Source organism: Piliocolobus tephrosceles, chromosome 9 (genome assembly GCF_002776525.5).
Source record: "Piliocolobus tephrosceles isolate RC106 chromosome 9, ASM277652v3, whole genome shotgun sequence".
Lineage (NCBI taxonomy): Eukaryota > Metazoa > Chordata > Mammalia > Primates > Cercopithecidae > Piliocolobus > Piliocolobus tephrosceles.
This window is the reverse complement of record NC_045442.1, coordinates 119,098,316-119,104,292: the sequence shown is the minus strand read 5'-3', so window position 1 is coordinate 119,104,292 and position 5,977 is coordinate 119,098,316. Positions and strand designations below refer to the sequence as shown.

At 45.9% G+C, this 5,977-nt stretch overlaps 1 pseudogene across 1 annotated transcript; it reads right to left on the bottom strand.

Moving 5' to 3' along the window:
• Positions 1-4,248: 4,248 nt before the first annotated feature.
• On the bottom strand, positions 4,249-4,753 carry LOC111550009 (annotated as a pseudogene). Its single transcript, XR_002733895.1, has one exon. The product of XR_002733895.1 is annotated as a 40S ribosomal protein S25 pseudogene (transcript).
• Between the last annotated feature and the right edge of the window lie 1,224 nt (positions 4,754-5,977).

The window sequence follows — 5,977 nt, the reverse complement described above, 5'->3', positions numbered from 1 at the left end:
GGTATATTTTGTTTTTCTGAGTGTGCACAAATAAATGTATTTTTATGGGTGTATTAGCAACCAAAGCCAAAATTGGTGTATTTTGTTTTTCTGAGTGTACAAAATGTGGAAAATAAAAGATGTGAAACTACCCTTGGCTAGCATCCGTCTGCCCCTTCTCTCAACCATGCGTCATTTGTCACTTGCAGGGAAGGTGGAGGGAAGGACGAGACAGCAGATGGAGGAAGACAGGACTCAGAAACCCTCGTTTCTTCTGGTTTGCTTCTGACTTGAACTGAAGCTCGTGCCTCCGTGAACCTGGGAACCTTTTGATTTCTGGAAGGAGCTGCATGCAGAAGGTCTGACTGGATCAAATTAAAACTTTGGGTTTTCGGTAGGCACAGCCACAAAAAAGTTGAAGCTGGCATGTCTTGTCCGAGGCTACCTATCATGACAGAAATAGAAGTGGATCTCTGGCCTGGCCGTCTGGGACTGCGATGTCTCACTGTGGGGCCTGCCTGTAACTGAAGGTTTCCCATGAGTCATAGATTTCCCTGGTGCAGGGCAGCAACCCAGGGGCTTGGTAACTGGGTTGAGGGAAAGAGAGAAGTTTTTGTTTATGATCTCATTCCAATCAGAATGTGTCCAGACGCCCAAATATTTGATTTGAGCCTGGTTGCTAAGAGACCTCCCACTGGGACCCAGCTGCCTGCGGGCAGGAGGGCGGTATTGGCATCATTTCAGATTTCTGCCAATTTATTTTGAAACCAGAAAACCTAGAACCTCGGCCTCCTCAAGGCAACCAGGGGGAGAGGAGAGATCTGAGTCAGCCGAACCACAGGGAGAAAACCCCCACTAACCTTCTGCCAGGGAGCTGTAGGAAGGTTCGGGATAGAATAGAATGATGACATTGTGCTTGTTTACTTCATGGGAAATAGGCTGGTAGGGTAATGAAGAAGAAATTGGAGCTCTGTGCTTAGAAATGCAAGTGTCATCTTGAAGAAACCTCAGGGATTCCAGAACAATGCTGGATTTCCGGGTAATAATTGGGTGTCGTGAAGGCTGCCCTGATCGGATCCACACACCCAGCGTCTTGGGTTTTAATTGCCTGGTGACTTAAACGCCTTGGGGAAATGGCACGAGTAACACGGTCGTAGGTACGCGTGTGCGGGGTCGGTGCACACGGGAGAGGTGGGGAAATCTGCTTCTGGCTTCTCTCCTTTCTCAGCAGAAGGCAGACAGCTAAGGGAAAAGGCTTCACATCTGTAGTGCTATCAAGGAACCCTGGGCTTTCCCATGCTCGTAGCAGCAGAACAGAACCTCTAGATGTGATCTCTGTCCCCGGTGCCATTCTCAGGACCAAGTAGTGATAAATACAGACCTAGAAATTTTTCCAAGGTTTTTTTTGTTGTTGTTGCCCAGGTTGGAGTGCAGTGGTGCGATCTTGCCTCACTGCAACCTCCAACTCCCGGATTCAAGTGAGTCTCGTGCCTCAGCCTCCTATGTAGCTGGGGCTGCAGGTGCATGCCACCACACCTGGCAAGATTTTGTATTTTTAGTAGACGGGGTTTCCCCATGTTGGCCAGGCTGGTCTCGAACTCCTGACCTCAGGGCAGGAGAAATTGGATGTCTCAGCTCAAGCAATCAGGCAGGAAGGGGAAAAGGAGCAAATTCCTTTTTCCTCCATCTGTTTGCCCTATTCAGGCCCTCAGTGGATTGGTCGATGTCCTCCCACACTGGGGAGGATTTTCTACTTCACGGTGACCCCGTGGTGCCGTCAGGTTGACACACAAAATGAACCATCACAGTCTTCATCTCAGTGACATTCTCTGGAGAAGGACAGCACAGTGGGTTTTGCTTTCAGATGGAAACTTATTGCAGGATCCACTATTTTCTGATGACCCATGTGATCTTGGGCAACTTCTGATGCCTCAGTTTCCCCATCTGTCAAAAGCTATCTTGATACAGATTGTTATACCATACAGACATATGCACTCATATGTTCATTGCAGCACTATTCACAAAAGCAAAGACATGGAATCAACCTAGATGCCCATCAGTGGTGGATTGGATAAAGAAAATCTGGAACATACACACCATGGAATACTATGTAGCCATAAAAAGAACAAAATCATGTCCTTCGTGCAACATGAATGGAGCTGGAGGCCATTATTCTAAGTTATTAACACAGCAACAGAAAACCAAATACTGGCCGGGCGCGGTGGCTCACGCCTGTAATCCCAACATTTTGGGAGGCTGAGGTGGGTGGATCACTTGAGGTCAGGAGTTCAAGACCAGCCTGGCCAACATAGCAAAACCCCATCTCTACTAAAAATATAAAAATTAGCCGGGTATAGTGGTGCACACCTGTAATCCCAGCTACTTAGGAGGCTGAGGCAGGAGAATCACTTGAACCCGGGAGTCAGAGATTGCAGTCAGACGAGATTGCACCACTGCCCTCCAGCCTGGGTGATAGAGCGAGACTCCATCTAAAAAAAAAAAGTTAGCGGGGCATGGTGTTGCATGCCTGTAATCCCAGCTACTTGGGAGGCCGAGGCAGGAGAATCGCTTGAACCTGGGAGGCAGAGGTTGCAGAGAGCTGAGATCATGCCACCACACTCCAGCCTGGGTGCCAGAATGAGACTCTGTCTCAACCCACAACAACAGCAATTTTAAAAAATTACCTATCAGTTATTATGCTCATTGCCTGGGTGACAAAATTATCTGTACACCAAACCCCCTAGAACATGCAACTTAGCCATGTGACAAACCTGCACGTGTACCACCTGAGCCTAAAATAAAAGTTGGAAAGAAAAAAATCCAAGCTATCCTGAAAGAAGTATTTATTGTGTTTGAAAAGGATGGGTAGTAAGTAGTTTGGTGCTTGGGAAAAAAGAAATCAATGGAGAACAGGAGGGAGCTTTAAATTAAATATGGAAATAGGAGACAGAGGGACAGGGCCTGGGTCCTGCACCATGTGGGCCACACAGGAACTAGCTTGTAAATCCCTCTGGAATGACTTTGTTTGTTGTTGTTGTTGTTGTTTGTTTGAGAGGGAGTCTTGCTCTGTTGCCCAGGCTGGAGTGCAGTGGTGTGACCTTGGCTCACTGCAACCAACCTCTGCTTCCTGTTGTCCAAGCACTTCTCCTGTCTCAGTCTATCAAGTAGCTGGGATTACAGGCGCATGTCACCATGCCTGGCTAATTTTTTTGTATTTTTAGCAGAGACAGGGTTTCACCTTATTGTTCAGGCTGGTCTCGAACTCCTGACCTCAGGTGATTCAACTGCCTTGGCCTCCCAAAGTGCTGGGATTATAGGCATGAGCCACTGCGTCTGGCCTGGATTGACTCTGAAGGCCTCAAATCAATTTTGCTTGACTGGAAAAGAAGACGAGAAAGGAAATGCATGCACAGTTCCATGAGCAGGGAAGTCTGGAAGCCTAGAATGAAGAGTTTGAATGTAATACGGAAGGTAATGGAGACCCACCAAGGCAGCGCCCAGCTGAGTCTCGTGGTTCCAGAGAGAACCATGCTCTATCAGCAGGCTCTGTCATTTCCATCTTGCAGACCAGGAAAAGATACCTTCAACAAGTGGAATATACTTACATCCAGGGAGAATGCCCTTCAATAAATCAGCTTTTGCTGGTGAAGTCTGTGTGCTGAGAAAGGCTGCAAGACATACTTAACTTTGTTACCCAGTCTTTGGTTAAATAGACTGTGTCATCCAAGGTACCAATGACTTGCTTCCACCAAGAAAGCTATGATGTCAGTGGTGTGGCATGATGATGTCATCATGGGATGCCTTAGACTCCAGACCAGACCAAGAGAGAGAGGGTCTGTTGTGAATGCAGAATCCTTGCTAATGAGGAGTGCTGGCAGGGAGGAGAAGGCCACTCCAAATAAGATGAATTGCGGCAGACGGAGGGCCAAATTCTGCATGGAGATCTTGAATATTCCGCAGGCTGTTCAGCCAAAATCTGTCTCTTAGTTTTTCAGTAATGATAGATGACAAAGCCTGGGGTAAAAATAAATCCACTTGCATGTGAGTTGTTTCTGGCTGGTTCAGCGGGAAACAGCATCGTTAACCTTCAGCGGACTGGGGGATGCTCTAGATCTGGAAGCTGGGGCCTCTTTAGGGGGAATGGCTGGGGAAGGCCGAGGGGCTACAGAGTCACCCTGGGCTAAGTTCCTCCTCACTGTTTTCTTAGTTACTGTGTAAATGTAATTAGGAGAAAGGCTTTTGTCCAGGCTGGTAATTGAAACAGCTTTCTTTTTTTTTTTTTTTTTGATTTCATAAAGTTTTGTTTTTCCAAATGTACAGTTGGTTAGACCTATTCATGCATCTTCACCAGCAGCTGGAGCATCTCCGCCCTTGGTATTTCTGGTGTAAATTACTTGAGCTCTGTGCTTTGAAACCAGTTTGATAAGTCGTTTACTAAGGAGCACCTGAAGGGCTGCCCTGGCCAGGGAGCCTCGAATCTTCAGTCTCTCAGAGACCACAGCTGGGGTTATAAGTTTATAGTTGGGAACTTCCTTACAGAGTTTGTCGTAGGTAGCTTTGTCAAACAAGACTAAGTTATTGAGCTTGTCCCGAACTTTGCCTTTGGACCACTTCTTCTTTTTGGCCTTGCCCCCGGATTTGTTCACTGGGTCTTTGTCTTTCTTGGCCGACTTTCCGGCGTCCTTCTTCTTCTTGTCGTCCTTGGGCGGCATTGCGAAGCTCGGAGAGCAGCAACGGACACCACAGACTTGCTAAGATGTCGGACAAAATCTTAAATCTTAATCAATCTTAAATCTTAAATCTGTCAGTTTAATCTTAAATCTGTCAGTTTAAGGCCAGCGATTGCGTTAGGTCGGGTCCCTACATCTCATTTCCAGTGCAGTTGTCATCCAAGCACCCCACAGACTGGTTTATGTCCATCTGAAGTATGAGCAGTGGAAAAAGGAGTTGGACCTGGAATGCTGAGAGGCCCTTAGCTTTTGCCCTGTAACATTTTGGATCGGTATTTTCCCTTTACCCCTCCTCCTTTTTCAGAAACACTCGGAGAAGCAGAAAACCCACTAGTGGCAATATCTTTAAAAAAATGAAAGAGCTACAAGTCATTCACCTTTATAAAATATTGGTGTTTACTTATAGGTCTATAATTTATTTTCTTCTTCTTATTTTTTGAGACAGGGTCTCACTCTGTCACCCAGGCTGGAGTGCACTGGTGTGATCTCGGCTCACTGCAACCTCCGTTTCCTGGGTTCAAGCAATTCTCCTGCCTCAGCCTCCTAAGTAGCTGGGACTACAGGCACTCGCCACCACGCTCAGCTAATTTTTGTATTTTTAGTAGAGTTGGAGTTTTGCCATGTTGGCCAGGCTAGTCTCAAATTCCTGACCTCAGGTGATCCACACACCAGGGTCTCTCAAAGTGCTGGGATTACAGGTGTGAGCCATTGTGCCCGGCCGGGTCAATAGTTTAAATAAGAAAACTGCTATATGTTTCTGGTGTTAAAGTCCAAAAGTTTGGGTTTAGAAGAGTTAATGTCTACAGTTCCAAGGCATTTATAGGGAATAACATATTGGCAGCATCTTGCTAATTAATAGATTTTCTTCAGCTGGAAAACCCCTGCCAGAAACAAGAATCTTATGATAGTCCAAGATTATTTACATCTAATATAAAATGCGCCCATCTAGTGGAAGTGTCGTGGGTGGATGTGTTTTTAGTAGGATATTTTTTCCTTTGAAACCATTCATTTTATAATCCAGGCAAAGAACAAAGAGCCAGATGTGACAGCTAGTTAAAAAAAAAAAAAATACATACTATTAATACCTTATGTTTATCTGCTGTTTTTCTTCTAAGAAGTCCAAAGTGCTTTGCAGATGCTATCTCATCCCTCTCTGTATGTTATCACCATCTGAAGAAAGGGCTGGAAAATGCCTGAAGTCAGGGAGTATGTTAGATGTCAGATGAGACCTTGGTTCTTTTGTTCTGCACAATGCCTTGCTCTAGTTT